The 24,267-nt window shown below is 36.6% G+C and overlaps 1 protein-coding gene and 1 pseudogene across 2 annotated transcripts in view; one reads left to right on the forward strand and one right to left on the reverse strand.

Moving 5' to 3' along the window:
* RAPGEF2 (Rap guanine nucleotide exchange factor 2) overlaps positions 1 to 24,267 on the reverse strand; it is a 320,910-nt gene that overhangs the window by 280,663 nt on the left and 15,980 nt on the right. The window lies entirely within an intron of this gene.
* LOC123251714 lies at positions 3,375 to 24,245 on the forward strand (annotated as a pseudogene).

Here is a 24,267-nt window from a genome sequence, read left to right on the forward strand (position 1 = left end):
TAGCAAAATACATGGAGGGAAGGAAACTGTAAGGCTAGCAAGGTAGGAAGGAGGGAAGTTATAAAGAGCTTTAAAAGATAAACAGGAATTTTATATTTTAACCTTGAAATCCCTTTCAAGTATTTAAAGGATGGTCACATGAAAGGTGTATGAAGCTTCTAATGCTTGGCCTCAGAACAAAAATCAAGTGATGAAGTTGCAATATATTGGCATAAAGGGGAATGGTGGCTGGTACTCTGAGTGGAGCACCATTTTTAATTATGAAATATATTAAGTTTTTTCAACTTGCCTCTGGTGGTAAATTTCCAGTTGTGTCAATTATACTTTCTCTTATGCTTTGGATAGAATATAAATAAATAACTGTAACTTAAAACCTAGATGGCAAACATTTCTGATACAGATTTGAGTGTTGTTATTGTACAGGAGTCTGAGTTAAAGGAAGTGGTTTTGATCTTCCTTTGGTGCCATTCAGAGTAGTTCACTCCATTCCTCTCCTTAGCTTTGGGCCTTAGAAATGGAAAGTTTTAGAGCAAGTGGGGAACCTTAGGGCTTAGTTTAAATTTCACTTTTAAAAGTTGCCTCCAGGCTCAGCAAATTAGTACAATTTATTTTGTTTTTTGGTTCATCCCAGAAGCCCAGATTATCAGTTACCTTAAAGACCAGATTACCTGAAAGAATGAAGAAAGCATTTATTAAGCCAGTGGCTGGCAAAGCCCAGGGGTCATTTGGGCTTTTGGTACTTGAACAAGTCTGATAACAGTTTTTCCAGAGTCTTGATGGCATAGCAACAGAGCAGGTGTCAAATCCTAATAATGATCTTCAATCTTCTTAGAAGGCTTGTATACTTGGCTAGACTCCCAGTTCTTTTTAGCAGCGTGTGTCTGGGGATGGGGCTGAAGGTGGGGGTGGAGGGAATAGGTAGTGGGGGGGCTTAAAGACGAGTGGGACTTTACGATTTTCTTACATGAGTGGGAATAGGGAGGGAAGATGATGTCCTGCCAGAAAGGGGTAGTGAATGGGGACACTTGCAAGAAGGTTCAAGAAATGGTAGTTCCCAGGCTTTTTTAGTTCCTATACTTCTTGGCTTGCAGTAAATCTTGCCTTTTCCTATTCCAAAAGAAAAGGAATCAATTCTAGATCTTATCATGCATATGTACCTAATGGGATAACAGAGATTAACCAATTTTAGTACAGGAAACCTAGTTTGCTATAACAACAATTTTTTCCCTAACACTGCTACTTTCAGAATATCTTGATAGGATCATAGTTACTTGCAAAATAGTCTCCATGACCCCCTGACAAAGTTCTTGGCATGGGAGTTGGGAACACCTGGCCTATATACATCCTTTTGAAACTTATTACAACAGATTAGTAAAATGGATGCAGAGATTATATAAAGGAATCTTGTGATTTAAATTTAGTTCCTTTTTCTCATAAAATAGGATAATAAAATTTATACAAGGAATTTACTGATCTTTCATTACTGGACATTTAAACTATGAAAAGCTCAATTTCCCTACTCAAAAAAAAAAATCAACCAGGACAATTCTCATCCATTCTTCTTCTTGTTATTAAAAATGATAATCAAATGCCTGGAAACACACCTGAGTTCACATGCCCACATTCAGAACTGATAACTGAGTGCCGATAGACTTCAGAAAGGGAAAAAAATCCATAATTACATATTTGTGTTGCAAAATAGAATACTGAAGTATGCAACTAATGTTCATGCAAATATGACTTTATAAATATCCTTTTAAATGTTGTAAATCCTTACAAATTCAATTTAGAAAATAATGGAAAAGAGCTTACATATGGAAATATTTTCCTACCATAAAGTATTTTTGAAAGCTGGGTAAGCATTTTCAGTAAGGTTCCTTTACTTGAAGGGAAAAAGGTCAAAATTATTTAACATACTTTGCTGTCAATCAGATTTTACACAATAGTTCTTTGAAAATCTGAAAATGATTTACAATGAGAAGCTATTTAGAAAACTAAATCTGAAGGCTTTGGCATTTAAAAGGATACAGATAAGTATTAACTTAGACAGCCATATACAGGAAAAAAAAATTTTAAACATGGGTTTACTATCTTGCAAATGATTTAAGAAGAAAAAGGACAGTCTTTTTAACCACTCTCCTAGAAGCAAAATGCCACATACTCTAATCGATTATCTTTAAAATGCATTCCCAATTTCTTCTGCCATAATACCAAAATTTTATTAAATTTACAGATCACCAAACAAAGAAAAATTCTAAATATCTAGATCTTTACTTCTGTAAAAAAATAAAAAATAAAACAAAAAAAAAAAAAAACTAAACCTTGCCTTATGCCTTAAAAATCAATACTGTGTATTGGTTCCAAGGCAGAAGAGTGGTAAGGGCTAGGTAATGGGGGTAAAGTGACTTGCCCATGGTCACAGCTTAGAAGTGTCTAAGGCCAGATTTGAATCCAGGACCTCCCATCTCCTGGCCTGGCTCTCAATCCACTGAGCTACCCAGATGCCTCCAATCTCACTTCTTCTTGCCCAATATATGAGAGGCAATATTAGCATCAAAATTCTGCTAGTACTCAGAGTTATAAGAATAAGGCTCTACCACTAACTTGGCCTTTGCTAGTTTAACAAGTCACAATAATGCTGAAGTAAAGTGAGCAGCATCACCTCTTGGCCTCTCGCCAGGCAGCTCTAGCAATGTGGCCTTGTAATGTGCCCTGAAATTTTGAGTCAAAATAATGACGTATTTGAAATCCTTTACAAGATCAAACAATAGAGATAACATTGTTCAATGACTTTCTAATATCAAACAAGGCATAACCAGAAAGATCGTGTACTCTTGACAAAGGATCGAGGTCAACAACCTAGAAAACATCCAAAGTAGAGTCCAAATGGAGGGGGAATTCTCCAAATACTCATTTGCTGACAATATTGTCCTGCTGGCATCAGGCTTTCAATTACAGCTGGATCTCTTAAATGAGATCTGTAATTACTCAAAGTTTGGAATAACTATTTGCCTAGGAAATCATAGATGGTGAATGCTTCCTTCTCATGCAGACCATGACATACAGCTAGATGGATAAATATCCATAAAGCTATTCTATCATTTCATATACCACAGGCTGACACTTCAGATGACCACTGAACTGGGTCTGAAATTGAACAGGAAAGAGATATTTGTCCAGAATGCCTTTGGGGAAATTGCACATTGCTTTTAATAACCCCTGCCAAGCTTCTTCTCTTTGAAATGAAAGCCCACCTTTCTGGCACCAATATTCTTCCAGTTATATAGTTTTGCAGCAAAACATGGAATTCCATGGTCTCTGAAGAATTAAATCTAAGGGTCATCCAAAGGCCAATAGATAAATGCATGGTGGATATGAACTGGCTATACCATATCACCATTAAGTGTAAAGCTACACAACTTTCGGGTATCATCAGGAAGGGAGGCCTGAAAGAAGCAGTGAGTCAAACATATAACAAGAATAAGAATAACAGAAGAGCTCATGGGCTATCTAGCAGTACACCATGCAGAGAAAAGTCCATCAGCCCCTTCCTTTTTGCCAAGATGATGCCACATAGAGAATGACAGATGTCAGGGATCACACAACAAGAAATTACAATGATTTTGTTTGATCTTCTAGTGTGAAAACTAATTGGGCATCTTAGTTAACTTTATTAAATAAGCTCTTCTAGAGGCTCAGAAATTATGATGTTAGTTAATTTCCTTTAGAATTACATTTTCCATTTATTCTCATAGCCACTATCCTAGCTATGGCCTCTTAACTGAGTTCTTTATTCTCTAGGCTCTCTTTTTTTCCTCCAACCTATCCTAAATAAAGCTCTACCAGACTGAACATTCAGAGGAGAAGGGTAACGAGGGAGGGGGAAAGGAGAGAATCCTGTCATTATATTACTTTCCCACTCAAAAATGATGAATCCTTGAAGTAAAAAAAATAAATAATATTTTCTCCTGGGTTCAGTTTCATAAAACATTCCAAAGTACCAATTTAAAAGGCCTGTTTACAAAAAGATTTTGAGAGCATTCTAGACAGACTAGTATAATCAAAGAACCCAGGCTCTGAAGTTTGAGCATCCTGGTTCCCATCTCACCTTTGCCCCATCCTATCTATATAACTTTGGTCAAGTCACTTAAACTCTTGGGGATTCACTTACCTCTTCTGTAAAATGAAGGGGTGGAACACAATGGCCTCTAGCACACCTTCCTAATCTCTATCAGAAATCTATGATTATATAACCTTTATTTTACTGTGGCTAGACACTGTGGCTAATGGTAAAGTATTGAGCTATGGATACATGAATGAAAAGATGTGTTTTTTCCCAAGCTTCTGCCCCTTTCTCTATTTACACTTTCCACTCATCTCAACTCTGATCCTAACATCCACCATTTTAACTTCTTCTCTCTACCCTCCAATTCTTTGCTTCTACTACTTGTCCTATCACAAATCATCCTTTGACATTCACCACCAATCTTCTCCCCTTTTACTAATCTTCTGCTGAATGTTGTTTAACCTCACCTGAGACTTCAGAAGACAATCCTTTTACTCTTCACCAGATGACTTTTTTTTTCACATTCCTTATAGTGGCTGTTCCAAACCTTCTCCCCTCAAGATTCCTTCACCTGAAGAAGACTTGGCCTCACACAGTAGTTACAACAGAAGTTATTTACTGTGTATTTTCTGTTCTCTATTATTATACATTCCAAGCCTTACTTCTCCTAGTGTCCTTCAGTCCTTAATGGAACATAAGCCTTCTCACATATGCCAATCACTCTATTTGTGCCCTTAATCCCATCCCTAGATTAACCTCTGGCAAACTGTTCCGATAATACTGCTACTACTCTCTCTTTCATCTTCACTCTCTAGCTACTGTTTTCATCCATGCTGCCTATAAATCTAACCAATGTCTTTAAAATGTCTTTAAAAAACCTTCACTACCATCTCCTCAAGTTATTATGCCCCATCTCCTTTCCTTTTCAGGCAAACTTATTTTTTTTTAAATTATCATGCTGAAATCACCCCTCCTCCAGGAAGCAAGCCAGCTGTGCTCTTACTAAAGACCCCAATAGGACTGAGCCAGCACCCAGGCTCCAGCTTCTTTTGAATGTCCTTTCCATTAGGCCTTGTCCTCCCCATCTGACCTGATGATTTTCAAGAGCTGTGGAACATTTAGCTACTCATTGGGGTTAAAGCCTGTGGAGTCAGTCATTGGAACCATTGGAACCACTGGACTATGTCCATGTATGAGCAATCCTGGGCCAACCCCAAACAGGGAGATTAGGGTAAAAATCTGAGCCCTGGAAAGCTGGTCCTGTGGGGTTTGAAAGGTGCCTCTCTGGAAGACCTGAGGCACTAGGAAGCCAGCTTCAACAAGAACCAGGAGAATATCCACCCAGATAAGCTCAGCAGTGCCAAGTCAGCCAAGACATGCAATGCTTTGAGCACCCCAGAAGCCCCAGGGTCACTCAGTTGTTGGTCCTCTCAGAGGACCTGTTAATGATGAGCAGGGTATTGACCCATCCTAGAATGCCATCAATAATAAGGCTGTTGTTTTCTTAATTCAAGTGGATGAACCAGATGGTAAGAATGGAAAGAAATTTCTTATTACCCCAAAAGGGCAGTGTGAGGATGGTGTGCTGGGTTTCAATTCAGCTATTTCACTACCAGAAACAAGAAAATCTTTGGCACCCCTTGATTATCCAATGGGCAGTAGTTTTGAATCCTCCCTTACTATGGACATGTCCATGGTACTGGAAAGCAAATGGAAAACCACTAAATGTCAAGGATGTCCCTGACTACCAAGAAGACATCTATCTGTACCTTAGGAAAATGTAGGTTAAATATAAACCTAAAGCAGGTTACATGAAGAAGCAGCCACATGTAACCAACAGCATGAGGGCTATCTTGGTGGACTGGCTAGTGGCAGTAGGGGAGGAATACAGGCTCCAGAATGAGACTCTCCACTTGGCTATGAACTATATCAATAGATGCCTTTCTTCAGAGTCAGTTTTGCGGGGAAAGCTTCAGCTAGCTGGGACTGCTGCCATGTTCCTGGCCTCAAAGTTTGAAGAAATCTGCCCACCAGAAGTGGCCAAATTTGTGTACCTCACAGATGATGAATACATAAAAAGTCAGGTCTTAGGAATAGAGCAAATGATTCTGGAAGTGCTGGCTTTTGACCTTGTGGCACCAACAATAATCCAGTTTCTCACTCAGTATTTCCTACATCAGCAACAGGCCAATTCTAAGGTAGAAAGTTTAGCAAAGTTTCTGGGAGAGTTAAATGTAATTGATGCTGACCCATACCTGAAATATTTACCCTCAGTTACTGCTGGAGCTGCCTTTCATCTAGCACTCTATATAATCACTGGGAAAATGTGGCCTGAATCATTGAGTCAAAAAAAAAAAAAAAGAAAGAAAAGAAAAAAACGGAATACACGTTGGAAATACACCATGTCTAATGGACCTTCATCAGACCTACCTCAGAGCACCACATCATGCCTTACATTATAGACAAGAAAAATATAAGGAAAAGTACCATTGTGTATCTCTCATCAACCCTCCAGAGACACTAAACTTAAAAGTGAGAAAACAAGAGCCTTTAACTCCAATGATTTATATAGTTTTTAATCATAGGCCCAGATTTCTTCACAAAGAATCCCTTCACAAAGCATAAATTGTGATCAATTGCAGGTTATAAAGTACCTTCTGTGATTTTTTACAATTTTAAATGTAAATCTTTTGTATGTGCAATTGTCCTGTGTACTTAGCTGCAGCTATAAAGTGATTTTAAATATGTATAGTGAGTATTAACCAAGCCCATATCTTAGGACAGTGATGGGCAATTTTTTGAGCTTGGTGTGTCAAAATTCGCCAAAAAAAACAAGCATAACTCAGGTGTGTGTCACTTCGAGAAAAAAACAAACAAACATAATTTTGTAATATTTATAGTTTAAATAACAAAAATGTATAATTATAATATATAACTGTATTTAATAAACCAAAATAGGTAAATGAATATAGGTAGAAGTGTCACCTATAGTGCACAGGGTGCCTACACTACACTACAGCAAATGTTTCATCCTCAGGATGCAGCCCCATACTTTTCTGTATGTGGCCACATGCAGTCATGTGTCATCAAAAATGGCTACGTGTGTCATAGGTTTGCTACCACCGCCTTAGGATAAGAATTAGTGACAACGATGGTTTGTCTCTAGCAAGTGAAAACTAGTCAGAACCTGGCTCACTCATGGAAAGTGTTTGAAGATGAACAGTGGTACAGGAGAAATTTAGTGGAATGATGGTGTTGGTGGAGCTGTGAAACAAAAATTTAAAATGTTAGTGACCCTCCCTGTCTTCTAATATCGTCCTTTTTCCTAAGATTGAAGTGGCTCAGTTGAGCATTAGAAGTTGAGCTCAGAAATGCTCCTGCACTGTTCTGTTAGGGAATTATGATTCTGGAACAAATCCTTGGTCTTTTCTGCTGGTCACTCCTGGTGGATCTTGTGTGTGCCATCAATCAGGGCTGCATCTGTATCTTGATTGTTTCCCATGCTACTCAAAAATCTCTTAAGAGTTGAAAATAGGATGAGATTTTCAAACAGAAACCATGTATAGCCCTTCTTCTTGATGATATGCCACTCATGGACCCCAGTGACTCAAAAGGAGCTGCTGATGGGGAGCAGGCTGTTTACCAAGATGGTTCACACAGAGTATAAGCCTCTGTTCTCAGTCTACACATGAGCCTTCTCTTTGAAGGCTTAGTAGCATTCACAAAACCCAACTGGATGGAAGGAAACTCCAAGTCATCCATAATACTAATTTTTTTAATATTTAATTTATATTTTTTACATGTCAACAACATTTTTAGTGTTCATTCTGACATTTAGTGATCCATGTTCTTTCCTTCATCCTCCCTTCCCTAAACAAATGTGACATAAGTTGTACATGTGTTATCATATAATACATATTTCCATAGGTTGTAATATTATGTTATACTAATATTGCGTGTGTGGCTTACACTAGAGGAAATAAAGCAAAGAATGTCATGCTTCAATTTGCAAAAAAATATTATCTTCACTCCTTGCCTCCACTTCCTTTCCTTTCTCACTTCTCAAACTCATATTCTGGCTTCCAACCTCATAAATCAACTGAAATATTCTACAAACTCAAACAATGTCTAAACTTCAGGCCCAAAGACTTTTTCTCACTTGTCATCCTCCTTTGTTGCATTTAATATTGTAGGCTTCCCTCTACTCTCGGCTATTATCCTTTTAGAGTTCATGTACACTTTTGGATACTCTGAGTTCATAGGTCACTGGTTAAACAGCTTCCCTAGTATTCTATTGCCTCCAGAATAAAATACAAATTACTCTGTCATTTAAAGTCTTTGAAAACTTGACTTCAATTTACCTTTCCATAATCACACCATTCCCTTTACATAAACATATCACCTTCCAGTCAAATCGGTCCACTTGCTTATATACAATATTCCAACCCTGAGGTGTGTGACCATCCAAGCACAGACATTCTCCCATGCCAGAAATGTATTCCTTCACTTTTACCACAGAGAATGATGCTTTCAAATCTCAGTTCCAAAGTGGCATCCTAATCCTCTAGCTGATAGTGTCTTCTCTTTTTAAATATATATTTTTGTTGTATTTACTTGTCCAAGTAGAAATTTCTCCTTCATGTTTCCTTCATATGTAAGCAGCTAATAAGCAGGAATTGTTTCGTTTTTGTCTTTGTTTCTCAGGACCCAGTACATAACAGGAGCTTGATAAATGCTGTTTGAGTTTCCAAAGAAATTGAAGTCTAGCTTGCCCATAGGTGACTGATAAAAATAGAAGACCTCATCCTTTCTCAAATAAAGAAAGGGAGGTCAAGAGTGTCTAGAGCTAGCCCAAAGCCACATACCTGATTAGTTGCAGAGTAAAAACTAGAAGCCAGGTCTCCCAATTCTAGGGCCATTGCTCTTTCCATTAGAGTCTAATGATTTTTCATCTCTTGATGAAAGGAGAAAAAGTAAAGATGTACAAAAATGAATTCTTAGTCTAATGTCTCAAGCGAGGGAAGGGGAAAAGGGAGCTCTACTTACATTTTAAATATATAATCATTCAAAATCTCCAGGGAAAAATACTGATACTGACAACCAAAACCAATTGCATAATGTTTAATGGGTGGTACAAAATACTTACAAGTTAAAAATAGATGTAACAAGTTAAGTGGATTTAAAAAAAATTTTTTTCAAGTAACTTAAACAGTAAAATACTAGCCTGCATGAAAACTGGGTCAGAGTATAGTTATTTAAGAAACATACAAAAGGACAGATGTTAAGAAATGTGGAATAACTTTCTTCTCATTTCTCATTTATCTTCTTCCCTCAGAATACCTTCATCCAGCTGGGTAAAGATGATGGATTGCTTGACTCCAAGCTTGCAAAGATTTACAGGGAATGTTGTATGTGTGTTTTCTCCCTTTTGCCATGGCATATTTTGTTTCAGGCAATTTGGGGGCAGATATAACTTTTCTGAAAATTGATTCAATATGTTTAGCACTCTCCAAATCTACTCTCTTCCTAAATGAATCACATTATAAAAAATGCCAGGGCACAAAGCACTGTATGCAGGGCTTAAAGTAACATTAAACTTAACTGTATTCTTTATATGTGTGTATGTATGTGTATATGTATATGTGTGTGTATGTATGTATGTATTCTAAGGACTCAACTCATTTCTATTTGGATGCCTCATCAGGGCAAGGAAGTAAACCTGGATTTTCAAAGGCTTATCTAACTGGAAAAGATTCAAGTAAGGGCCCAATGATTAACTATATGGCTGCCATCCAAGGACCAGCCTAGCTAAGGTCAAAAAGACTCATCTGCAAATTGGTGCAGGGTGATGGATTTTTCAGCCCCAACCTCCACAGCTCTCAGAGACCATGACTAAACTGCAGAAAGGGCATTCTCTACATTAGTGAAAGGACAAGCTAATCTCACCAATGAAATTATAGATCCTTGCAATATTTAAGTAGAATCCCAAAGAGGAAAACTCCCAGAGCACATGGAGAATGAATTTAAAAAGGTACCAAGGAGCAAGTGCCTGCTATGCTTTGCTTTCTTTTGTCAAACCTTTTTCAACAATCCAACAAGAATTTACTAAATGTCTACTATGTTAAGTGCCCCCAAGAGAGTCAATAAGCATTTATAAAGTGTCCACTGTGTGCCAAGAACTGTGCTAAATGCTGAAGTCATTGTGCTGAAACAAAAAAACCTTCTTCATTTACTATGTCTACCGTATTAAGGAATTCCATTCATATTATCCTTAAGATTACATGTAACAAGTCACGATTAACATTAAATGGAAAAAAGATACATCCAACAGCAATGTCGGTCAACAGTATCAATCAAACCACAAGAAAACAATTACAGGATTCCAGGGGGCTTCAACCCCATAGACAAAGTCAATTAGAAGATATATAGAATTGGAGAAATATCAAAAAGGGCATCTGAGGTTATCTCTAGTCCAACCCCTATATTTAATGGATGAAGAAACAAACTGAGAGAAGTGAAATGATTTCATTGCCCAAAATTACATGGGTAATATTATTATTATTACAACAACAGAGACAGGATTCAAAAACTCAGATGTTCTGATTCTAAACCCAGTATTCTTTCCGCTACAACATATAGCCTCATATTCAGACAAGGCTTGAACATCTAGAATCTGATTCAAAATATATAGCACAACTAGGCATAAAGTGGGCACCAGAAATGCTAGGTGGCACAGTGGATTGGAGGATCTGGGTTCAAATATGACCTCAGAAACTGAAACTCAAAGCAAGTTACTTAGCCTTGTTTGCCTTCTGCCCCTTGCCTTTCTCTTTTCAGAGTTGTTATGAAGACAGAAAAATTAAAGGTTTAAAACAAAAAAAGAAAAGAAAATGGGGATCCATCAATTGGGAAATGATTAAACAAACTATAGTATAAGAATAGAACACTATTATACCATAAACAGTTAAGATGAAGAATTCGGAGAAATCTGAGATTTTTATGAAATGTTACACAGTTGACTTAAGTAGGAAAACATACATGACATTAACATAAAGTTACTAAACAGGTAGCCAAACTTTGATTAACTGCAAAGACCAATCTTACTCCCAGGAGAGAGAATCAAACCATCTCCCCTTGTCTACATAAGCAGTTTTATTATAAGTGAGGATCCAGATGGGAAAAGAAGGGGTCAGAGTTTTAGTATATCAAGAAAGTACTCTCCTGTGAGAAACAAAAGGCATTAAACTTTTTAAAGAAAGAATGAATTTGAATTCTTTCTTTTTACAAGAAACTCAAAAGGGTTAAGTGGCTTGCCCAATCTCTTTAGTGACATAGTTGAGCTAGAATTCATGTCTTTGAACTCACAGCCCCGTGATCTTTCCATGACATCATGCTATGAAATAAAGAAACTACAAAGAGCCAGGTAAAACACACACTTAAAAAGACCCACATACTGAAACATGGTTTCAAGCATAGTTTCCAGCTCAAATCATACCTTCTAGAAAAGTCTTCCTTAGGCTATACTGATGTCTGTCTCCTTTCTTTAAACAGGGATAGCACTATACCATTCATTTTGGTATTTAATGTGTCCAATCTTGGATAATTATCTGTTATTTCACTGCTGAGAGGAAGTTTAAACAATAAGTCCCTTGAGAGCAAAAACCATGTCTCATGCTTCTCTGCATCTCCCATAATGGTAGCTGACACAATACTGGTCACATCGTGGAAGATCAACAAACATTAGTGGAACGGAATAATTTGAACTACTGCTGGGAAACAGGAGCAAAAGACATCCCAGGCAGGCTGCAAGTGGACAGCTTTTTTTTTTTTGAAGTAGCACTTTAAAGAAGAACACAAAATCTAAGATAGAGATCACAGTGACCAAAGGACATTCTTTACATGCTGCAGTTAAAAGCATTTCTGATTGAACCCACATCTTTTTTTTTTCCCTCCAACATCAACATGACCTTATTTTCCCTCTGTAAAGTGACTGTGCGCAATATAAGATCATTGCAAATGGTGCCATCTTGAACCACAGAGGATAAAAAATGAAGTATCTCATCCAATTTTCATGTATTCTTATGATCTAGAGGCACTGTCCTCCTTGCTTATACTGATCCTCACACAAGGACTCTCCATTCCTTGTCGCTGGTGGCTTGTCCCTCAAGTTCTCCCCCTTACTGCTTTAACAGGCTTCTCTGGGCTCAATTCAAAGCCCATCTTCTAAAAGAGACCTTTCCTGATTTCTCTCTCTCTTCCCCAATGGCTAGTGCCTTCTCCCTAAGACTACCTTCCTATTATACCATTCAGAACTTCCTTCCACATAATTGTTTGGATATTGTCTTCCTCATTAGAATGTGAGTTCCTTGAGGGTAGGAACTGTCAGTATCTTTATGTCCCTAGGGCCAAGCACACAGTAAGTGCTTATTAAATGCTTGTTGATTAATGGACTATATAAGTCAAACAAGTTTTCATACATAAAAAGCTCTTTACAAACCTTGTGGTGATATATAAATGCTAGCTATTCGATGAGGAAGATAAAATGTTACACCATTTATTTATATGTTTGTCATAGGACAACAGGCAGAAAGGTTCAAAAAGTTAACCAGAAGGCAATGATTATTATTTTTTGGACACAGTAACTCACAAATCCCACCTATCATGGAGTGAAGAACTTAATCGTCTGTCTGGCTAAAGAGAATAACCCACCCAGATGAGTACTAATCTAGACAAAGTTATGCTGGGTTTTTTTTATAAAAAGTACTGAAACCACTAATTTTTAAAGGCTATAACCTCACTGGTTTCACCCAAAGTATTGCCATTTTGAGGCAAATATGTGGTCTATATGAGTGTAAGGATGTGGGTGTGGAGGTATGGGTGTGGTTGGTTGAAGTGGCAACTAACTAGAACCATTCTCTTTTCTCATATATTCTGACAGAAACAATGTGGTAGCCTATTAAATATATATCCTTAATGAATATATTTCAATTTTTTATTTATGGCTCCCAAGAGCTAATAGCCTTTAAAGATATATTTCCATGAAAAACATAAAAGGCACACAACTTGTGCTTCCCATAATATCCATTAGTTTAGACTTTTACAGACACCGAAGACAAACAGCATCATTATGAAATTATTATTTCCAAAGGTAAATTTTATCTTATTGCATTTGTCAACAATCTTAACATATGGAATAACATGCAACCAAAATTAGAAGGGAAGCAATAAATTGGGGGGGAAATCTTTATAACAAAAACCTCTAACAAAGGTCTAATTACCCAAATTTGTAAGAAGCTAAACCAATTATAAAAAAAAAAAATCAAGCCATTCCCCAATTGATAAATCAGCAAGGGACAAGAATAGGCAATTTTCAGATAAAGAAATTTAAACTATCAATAAGCACATGAAAAAGTGTTCTAAATCTCTTATAACTAAAGAAACGCAAATCAAAACAACTGAGGTACCACCTCACACCTAGAAGATTGGCCAATATGACAGCAAAGGAAAGTAATAAATGTTGGAGGGGATGTGGCAAAATTGGAACATTAATGCATTGCTGGTGAAGTTGTGAATTGATCCAACCATTCTGGAAGGAAATTTGGGACTATGCCCAAAGGGATTTAAAAGACTGTCTGCCCTTTGATCCAACCATACCACTGCTGGGTTTATACCCCAAAGAGATCATAGGGAGAAAGACTTGTGCAAAAGTATTTATAGCTGTGCTCTTTGTGGTGACAAAAAAATTGGAAAATATGGGGAAGTCCTTCAATTGGGGAATGGCAGAATAAATTGTGGTATCTGTTGGTGATGGAATACTATTGTGCTCAAAGGAATAAAGAACTGGAGGAATCCATGAGAACTGAAAAGACCTCCAGGAATTGATGCAAAGTGAAAAGGAGCAGATCCAGGAGAACACAGGTACAATTGAATGTAACAGACTTTTCTACTAGCAGCAATGCAACGATCGAGGACAATTCTGAGGGACTTATGAGAAAGAACACTCTTCACATGCACAGAAAGAACTGTCAGAGTAGAAATACAGAAGAAAAAAAACTGCTTGATCACATGGGTAGAATGGGATATGATTGGGGAAGTAGACTCTAAAAGATCACCTTAGTGCAAATATTAATAATATGGAAATAAGTCTTGATCAATGACACGTGTAAAACCCAGTGTGAAATGCACATTGGCTATGGGAGAGGCATAGAAGGAGGAGAGGGGAAGAACATGAATCATGTAACCATGGGAAAATAATCTTAATTAACTTGAAATTAAAAAACATGGAATAACATAATAAAAAGAATTTTCTTGTTTGCGAGGTAGACATTTCCTTTTAAAAACAAAGTACGGTAATAAGAGATTATTTAAAAAACAAGGATGACCAGAATCCCATCATCCCTCACTCATTAATGAATTCCATATTATCACTTGGGCAAAGACTCAAAAATGGACCAAACAAAAAGCATCAACTATGTTTAAAAGAGAGTTGATTAAATTATATCCATGGGAGAAAATAATAAACCAAAGTCATAATTAATCTCCATAATAACTAAAAAGGTCTTCCACATATATTGATTACATTAATATTTAAAAAATGCTATGCTTGGGCAAATATCCAAAATTAAGCATGTTTTAAATTTTCAAAATGATGGTCATAGTAGCAAGTACCTAAAACTAACGCCATAATAAACACAAACTCTTGTTAACGCATAATTTATTTTTCAAACAAAATTAGCAAATACAACTTAGCAAAGCAAAGTTCCCATTCACCAAAATAAAATGGATTAAGGCATTAAAGGGGAGAGACAGGGAAGGCTGCTCTTCAGTAGAGTTCATGATTGTGACTTTTGACAGGCCTCAATTTTCAGTTAAATAGAAAAGGTTCATTACCACTCCAGTTTGAAGGCTGTACCAATCTGAACAGGTCCTAGATTTATCATAGGCTTTCTAAATTGAAAGTAACCTCAGAGTCCAATTCATACTAGAAGAGGAATTCATTTATTCTTTCAACAAGCATTTCATTTCCTACTAGGTAGAAGAGCAAGGAAGAAAATATCTTTCACAACTACAGATGAAGGAAGAGTTCTTGGCCAAATATAGAAAGAGAGGATCACAAGAGATAAATTTTGACTATTTAGAAATTGTTGGGTTTTTTTACATTTGCCAAAGCAATTCACCTAGAATTAGAAGGGAAATAATCAAGGAAGGAAGGGAGAAGCCTTAGCAGTAAACTGCTTTGGAAGCAGACTGGTATCTGCAACAGAGGGAATTGATACCAATATACAAAAAACAAGACAAATTCCCTAGTATATAATCAGGCAGTTCTCAAAAGAAATATATTAGCAATCATGTGAAGAAATGCCCCAAATCACTAATAATAAGAGAAATGTACATTAATCAACAAGTTTCCAACCAACCCCATCAATTTGACATAACTGTTTCAAAGGGCTATGAGAAAAAGGGAAATAAGCATTTAAGTATCTACTATATGCCTGGAACTATGCTAAAGTCTTTACAAATACTATCTCATTTAATCCTCACAACACCAGTAAGAGGTAAGTGTTATTATTTTACAGCTAAGAGAGTAAATGATGTGCCCAGGGTCACAAAGCTAATGTCTGAAGTTTCATCTGAACTCAGATCTTCCTGATTCCAGGCTCAGTGCTCTAGCCACTGAACCAGCACATAGTAGGTTGCTTGTCCAGCTATTCAGCAAAGTAATTTGAAACTACATATATCCTTTCCATATCACCTCGGTTCAGGGACTCAGCACTCCCATGATCTAGAAAAATCAGCAAAAAATGTTTGGCCCTCCCTTTGTACTGGAGGAGTATGAATTTTTTTATTTTTCTTTTATAGGATGCTTTTAGTAACTTATTGTTAAATTTGGGTTAAGTGTTTGGTCATAGACCTCATCAAGGTCAATGTTAAGAGATTTCTACATTTCTAGGCTTTGTTGGTCATCTATTGTCTTTTGTGTTCTCTTAGCAAACTTTACCTTTTTACTTTAACTTTTAAAAAGAAATCATTTGTGTTTATGGGTATTTTTGTTGTTTTTTTTCAATCCCACTTATTTATACATATACATATTTAAATATTTTATTTATTTTTTTAGAAAAATTTTCCATGGTTACATGATTCTTGCTTTTACTTTCCCCTTTACCTCCCCTCCCCCATATCCAACACACATTTCCACTGGTTATAACATGTGTGATCAAGACTTATTTACGTATTATTGATAGTTGCATTGGTGTGGTTGTTTCGAGTCTACATCCCTCATTGTGTCCGCCTCAACCCATGTGTTCAAGCAGTTGTTTCTCTTCTGTGTTTCCACACTTGCAGTGCTTCCTCTGAATGTGGGTAGCGTTCTTTTCCATAAATCCCTCAGAATTGTCCTGAGTCATTGCATTGCTGCTGGTACAGAAGTCCATTACATTCAATTTTACCACAGTATATCAGTCTCTGTGTACAATGTTCTTCTGGCTCTGCTCCTTTCGCTCTGCATCAATTCCTGGTGTTTATGGTTTTAAAAGACAATATATGCTGATATTATATAATACTGCATATATAATATATTTTATGCATTTCTGAATTTCTAAATGTTTTGTGTCTTTAGCTGGCCTGTAGTCTGAAGTTTCCAAAAAACTCTCCCAAAATTCCATTTAATTTCTTAAGCCAACCCATGATACATCAAAGTAGAAGGAATACCTATATGGAAGAAGCCATGATGTACATAGGCTTTGACCCAGAAATACAATGCATAGGCAAATCGCAGAGATAAGAGAGAAAGGACCGTATGCATATAAATGCCCATAGCAGAACTGTTCAAAAGAATTGCATTATGATATCTCAATCCCTTCATCCAATCAAACTAACATGTTCTTTTTCTTGTATTATTCCCCATGCACCATTGTTCACACAGGTGATGACTTGGGATCTACTTCTTTTTTAGCCTTTGAGAAACCAGGATCAGCTACTACATGACCATTGTTTTTCTTTGGCCTTTTTGTTACAGGATGAAGGCTAAAGACAGAACCAAGAGTTCAACAACCTAAGCTCTAATAAAGGGCTTGCCAGGCATTGTTCAGGTCACCAGCTTCCAGTTTTTCAGAAAGCACAAAGACATATCTAGCATTTGTCAGAGCTATTTTCCCCTTTGTTTGGGGAAAAAAATAACTTTCTTCATGATAATTGTGTAAAATCATAAAATTGTGCTAAAAAAGAGAAAATGAGAATACCTGAAGCACACATGTTCATTTCAAACACTTTAGAAACTTCCCTTTATATATATGAAAAGGATGTTCACTATAAATCACTTTTAAAACAACTTCCTTAAATACCTCTACCAAGTAACACTTTTCTACTTTATTTGGTGACTGTATGCAAATTACAACTCCAAAAACTATTTTTTTTCAAAAAACTATATTTTTAGAAAGCTATAATTCAGACTTTCAAAAATCCAGGCTAAATTCAACCCCCAATAACCTTGTCTGAATTAGTCAAGTTTTGCTATCATACCAATACCACTATCCCCAACCCTCAAAAAAACATAGCAATTATTTCTACTCATGAATAAATAAGGGAGGGGAAAAAACATACATCTAAATTAGGGAGAGGAATTTTTCACCAGAAGGGGCAATTATGTAATCACTCTGAAAATATTTTCTGTTACAATATGTCCTAACCAGCCCTGGAAAATTATCTTCTTAAAAAAAAATTTTTAAACCTCAGTTTTCTCATCTGTAAAATGACATTTTTGGCCTAACTCATCTCTAAAGTGCCTTTTAGCTCCAAGATTCTGATTCTATGATTCATATATTTGTAAGGATAAAAAATTAAACTAGGAGAAAAATGCTCATTAAAAGTAAACTCTCCTAAAATACCAAATTTCCATGAATTTAATACAAAAGTAAAAAAGTTCCTTAGGGGAAACTAAGTGACTCAGTGGATAGAAAGCCAGGCCTGGAAGTCATAAGGACCTAAATTCAAATTTGACCTCAGTATGTGATCCTGGATAAATCACCTTAACCCCTTAGCTCTTACCACTCTTCTACCTTGTAACTAATACCTGTAAAAGGCCCTTAAAAATTAACAAAATGAGCACAAACCGAATTCAAGACAATGAACTTAGAAAGTTAAAATATATAAATTTTAAAAGTATTATGTGCTGCACTCAATTGGGCAGATGGATAGTTTTCACTACCGATCTGCCCATTTTAATACCCATTTTGAATTTCACATTTAAAATATTTTGTAAGGGTACCCCTACTCTAAACTAACTTCTCTGGCCATTCCTATGGCCCATGTACTTAAGACCAGAGCCACAAAGGAAAGCTCCCAGTGAAAGTCTTATCCTATCAAGGCTGTAAGCAAGATATTTGAAACTGCCTGAGATGTAGGACCACAGACCTGAAAATGGAAGTCTTCAGAGGTCATCAAGTCCAATTTTGCTGACGAGACAACCCAGAATCAGAGGTTAAATGACTTATCCAGGGTCAAAAAACCAGTAAGTTTCAGAAGCTGGACTTGAAGCCAGCCAGCACTCAATCTACTTAGCCCATGCTGACTCAGAAGAAGCCAATATTAGAGATAAACTCAAATCTCTTTTTTTCCCTGTACTTAAACAAACAGTTCCATCCCTTTCTACGCTATCATCCACCTGCTCCATTAATATCTCTAGCATCTTCGATCCCTCCCAATACTTCTTTTCCTTCTTCAAATATTCTCAGTTTTCTGTAACATTGTGTAGAGGGAATAACTATGTGAATTTATTCTTGCCCTTCAAAGTCCAGAAATCTAAAGCAATGAGTCTATATATGCTTCCTTTTCTTTCCCACCTTTTATTCTCTCTCTCCATAAGCTGACTTGAAACAACTCAACAACCAGATAACTATTGTCTGTCTATTTAAACTGCACTCAAGAGTAAGCAATACTTAGAATCCATCAGTTTTAAGGCAGAAGAGTAGTCAGGGTTAGACAAATAGGAATAAGTGACTTGCCCAGGGTCACACAGCTAGGAAGTATGTGAATGAAGCCTCATATGAGCCCAGAACCTCCTGTCTCCAGGCCTGGCTCTCTATCCACTGAGCCTCCTAGCTGCCCCTATTAAGTGTCTTTCTTTAATTTTATTTTTTCTCAACTACATGTAAAATTTTTTTTTGAGTTCCAAATTTTCTTCCTTCCTTTCTCTCTTCCCCTCTCCTTGAGAAGGCAAACAATTTGATATTTGATATAGATTATACATGTGCAATCATGTAAAACATTTCCATATTAGCCATGTTGCAAGGAGAAAGAGTGAATCTTCCTAAAGAAATAAAATTTAAAAGTTTGCTTTAATGTAATGCAACAATTATTTAACCATAACATGATGCTTCCTTAAGGAAGGAACTTATTTGAAGAACCAAAAGAAAACGGGGAGGGGGGCAGAGTCAGAGACTGAAAATTACCATTTATAACATAACCCATACATAAAAGCTTTTCCTTTGTTTTCATTTTGGCATTGGATCAACAAAAATTACTTAATTATCCTAGTCCTCTGTCCCATCTATGGAATAATGAAAAACATTTCATTTTGAGAAAGAAAAATTTGTATTATCTTGTTCATTGTTAAATTTGTTCAATTATCTTATTAAGATCAAACCCTCCAATAAGTCTCCTGTTCTACTACATAAATACATGAATGAAAATAAAAATATAAAATCTGAAGAGGAATTAAAACTGAGCCATTACTACACCTGCCTATCATATAGCTCCTGATCCTTTCCTGCTTTATTTAGATTATTCAAAGATTCAAATCTCTTACATTTTTCCTTTGCTTTCCATTTCTACTGCTGGACACATTAGTCCAAGGTCATAACCCAGAGCATAATCAACATCTCCAGATTAATCTCCCTGCCTCTGTTCTTCCCTAAACACCCCCTTTTTCCTGTTGAAAAACCTTCTAGGACTCCCTAAATCTTCCAAGATCAATTGCAAATTTTTCAGGCTTGAGTTTGACCTTGATCCTTCAAGGTCTTCTACTATGAGCCAAGCACTGTGCTAAGCACTAGGAAGAAACCCCTCTCTCTTTCTCTCTCTCTCTCTCTCTCTCTCTCTCTCTCTCTCTCTCTCAAAAAGGGGTGGTAGATAGAAAATGATAAGATTCCAAATCCCAAGAATTGCAACTTTTGGGAAATGAAAAATTGGCTGGTGAGTGAGTCCCCTTTAAATGGAGGTTTTTAGGAGTTCCTCACTTTGTCCTCCAGCTCTCCAATCAGAGAGGTAGAGCTGCAATTATCAAAGCTGATGCCTCTCTCATGATCATTTTTGCTAGGAAGAAAGAGGTCTCCTGGGAGCCTGATGCTGGTAGAATCCAAGTTCAAGGTGAGCAGCTGCTAGGAAATTAGGTGGCTAGTACTATCTCTTACTTACTATCTCTGTCTGCTTTTTCCACTACACTCCAATGTGATTTCTATTGCCCTTATCTAATCTACTTATTATCATTTTAACATATTACCTGAGTTGGCAGGTAGTGACGTGAAGCCAAAAAAAAAAAGTAAAAAGCAAGAAGATGGTCAATGGAACTTTATATATATATATAAATATATACACAGAAGAGAAGGGGCACAAATAAGTTACCCAGTTTTGTTCCTGTCATGTTACATTCAAAACACACTATAAAAATTGTACATAAGAGAAGTTAAGAGCTTCACAAATAATCCTCTTATCGTTCTTCTTTGTATATTGAAGTGTTTGTGTTTGTTGATATTTGTCAAGTTCATATTTCTTTAAATAAACCACATTATATACTTTCCCATGAAAAAAGTCTTTGAATGCCCTTCCCCCTTCATCACTAATGCCTAAAAAACTCATCTCTTTAAATATAGTTCTTCTCCCAGCAATACATACATGGATGTGAATCCTGCAATGAGATCATTAAAGAACAGTTTCCCAGAGGGTAACAAGAACATACAAATAGATTTCAGAAAACTTACAATGTCGACCTAATGGAAATTTTGAGAAAAATAAATGATCAGAAAGAGAGAATGACTGGGGGGGTTGGGGAGGCGTGATTGAGAGATTGAGAGTCAGGCCTGGAGACAGGAGGTCCTAGGTTCAAATTCGGCCTCAGACACTTCCCAGCTGTGTGACCCTGGGCAAGTCACTTGACCCCCATTGCCCACTCTTACCACTCTTCCACCTAGGAGCCAATACACAGAAGTTATGGGTTTAAAAAAATTTTTTTAATTTAAAAAAAGTTTTAAAAAGAGAGAATGACAAGTCACATAATAAAAAGTAAAGGAATAGGCAACCTGGGCATTTTACAGGTATCCACAAAATGTAAAAAGTCCTAAAAGAAAGACTCCAAGTCTGGCAGATAGAATATGGAAAAAGAACTGTGGTTTGCATTATGCATAGTTTGCATAATGCAAACCACAGATCTATCAGTAGATCATGAATCCATCAGTAACGGATTCATTCAACAAAGCAGCTACCAAAATGTACCTATCTTCTGCCTCCAGAAGTGCCACTAAAAAAAGGATAAATGTATATCCTAGATATTAATTAAATATAACAAAATGAGATGAATTTAGAGTCAGAGACCCTGTTAGGTTCAAATCCTACTTACTAAAGATGAGATTCTGGCAATTCCTTTAATCTATGCAGACATCAGTTTCTTCATGTATAAAACTGAGGAAGGCGTAGGACCTCTAAGGTGCACTCTATGACGTTACTAAAGAGAAAGCTAAATTAATCCTAATGTGTATCTTTCTCAAAATTGAGTTCCTTAAAATACATATAAATTTTAAACAATAATTGTTAGAATTTGAAGGACTGAAGTTTAAAAATACTTCAAAGCCTAGATCCTGGGTTCAAACCTGACCCCCAGATACTGCCTCACTGGGTGACCTTGGCCAAGTCACTTAACCCACAAGGCTTTGCCCTTACCACTCTTCTGCCTTGGAATGAATACTCTGTATTGAATCTAAAATGGAAGATAAGGGTTAAAAAAAAAAAAAGCCTCAAAGGATTTAACTTCGTTTGACATGACAAATCAAGTTGGAATTTTTTTTATCTGTAAGACAAAGAAAATAAAGATAGGATAAAAATGTTTATTTCAGAGTAGAATTATAAGTTTCTTTTTTAACCAATGGATAGTCACATCTGATCTTTTCTAGTGATAGTAAGATGAAATAATTACCCATACCTCTAAGACAGAATGGAACCACAGAGGTAATTGTCAAACTCTCTCACTTTATGGATGAGAAAACAAAGGCCAATTGGTTAAAAATAAATTTATTCAAAAGGTCTTTTCCCACATTCAAAGATTAGATTTGATGATTAAAACTTGGACCATAAAAGATAGTCAATTTATGCCATTCAACAATGGAGTTTTTGTTTCCTATACTATTATATAAGTAACCCTAACCAATCTATAGCACCTCAATATTAATTTCTCAAAGTAGTACTGAGGGGCGAGAGGTACAGGATTCTAGACCTAAATCAAGTTACAGTGCCAAGGTAATCAGGGAATAAAAAGTAAAGAAACTGCTTAGAGATATATGATTTCTAAAGCATTTGAGAAGCAAACTATTGTCATTTCCTAACAGCCCCTCAAGAGAAGGGGCAAACTAGTACCATTTGATACAATACCTATTTACTTTTTTTTTTAGTATTTTACTTTTACACCACCAATAAAACTTGGTTTAGGAGAACTATTAGAGAATAAAATAATATAATTTTATCCAATTTGATTTAATATATACTAATCATCCCATGCATGTTACTACCTCATTCCCTGGCTTTCAATTTCCCTTAGGATGTATTAAAGGGAGCTGGCACTGAATGGAGACAAGTACAAATGTAGTCAAAGCCAAACAGCATCATTAATAATTCCAAAAGATGATGGAGTAATCCTAACAAATGCTGGCAAAGTTAAAAATCTCAAGGGAGCTATAAGAAAAAAAGGATGAAAAAGAAACCTTAAAGGGCAAAGTGAAAAAAAAAAAAAGGCTCCCTACCTAAAGTTCTGTCATTAGATTTTTGAGCTCCTTGAGAGAAGGGGTTATCTTTTTTTTAGAGCAGAAGTTGATGGTGCAGTGAATAGAGGTACTGTGCCTATAGTCAAGAAGAACCAGTTCAAATTCTGCCTCAAGATATTTATTAGCTATGTAACCCTGAGCAAGTCACTTAATCTCTGTTTGCATCAGAGGTCAAATACAAAATGGGGATAATAACAGCACATAATTCAGTGTTGTTATGAAGATCAAATGAAATATATATATATACATATAAATGCTTAGACACAGATAGGTCTAAATAAATGCTTATTGTTTCACTGACTAATAACACAGCCAATACTAAGCAAAGCCATAAAAAGTAGACTAAGCCTGTCTTCAGTACCCTCCCTTATCCACACTCTTCTTTTCTCTTCTCTCTCACTTTCCACATTCTTCTCCTATGGAAGATTCCCTTCCTCTTTATCCTCCCAAAGTATCCAATAGCCATTATGCTCTCTTCTCTCCTCTAAACAATCCAGGAAAGGATTTCAACAGCATTTGAATTCAAGTGAACCTTTGTTCTACCTTAATTTCATGCCTGATGATCCTGATTATCAATTTAAAAGATTAGCAATAAATGAGGAGCTTCCTGGGGCATGGTGGAGAAGTCAAACAAGTCCCAAAGTAGTACAGCCGAATGGGGAAAGTGAGTCCAAACCCTTTATTTTACAGGCAAAAAAATAAGCTTTGGAGAAGTTAAATAGCTTATATGCAAAATGTGCCAGAGTAGAGGTCGTCTAAATATTTTGACATGGTCCCCATGCACATATGCAAATGTTAAAAATATTGGTTCCAAACGATGGCCGGGAAAGAAAAAATAGCAATACATTCTCTATGTGCCTTATGTATAAAATTGCCTATGAGAGAGACAAGAGACCACCTGTACCAGGCTAAATTATACCATTGCCACCACTTCCACCACCATATTTTCTGAGACCTTAGCAGCAACAGCCTATGACCCAGAGCCCAAAAGCCCAAGAAACAACAGAAAGTCCCCCAAGCCCAGCAAAGAGAAGCCCTGCTCCCAACCTGTCCCTGCTGCCATGCTGAGTGAGGCAACCTTTATGGAGAAAAGTCTTGCCATCCCATACCACCCAAACCAACTGCTGCCCCAGGTCTGGCTTCTAAAGCCAAACTAGGGGAATGGACAAAGAGTTTTAG

This window comes from Gracilinanus agilis, chromosome 6 (genome assembly GCF_016433145.1).
Source record: "Gracilinanus agilis isolate LMUSP501 chromosome 6, AgileGrace, whole genome shotgun sequence".
Taxonomy (NCBI): Eukaryota; Metazoa; Chordata; class Mammalia; order Didelphimorphia; family Didelphidae; genus Gracilinanus; species Gracilinanus agilis.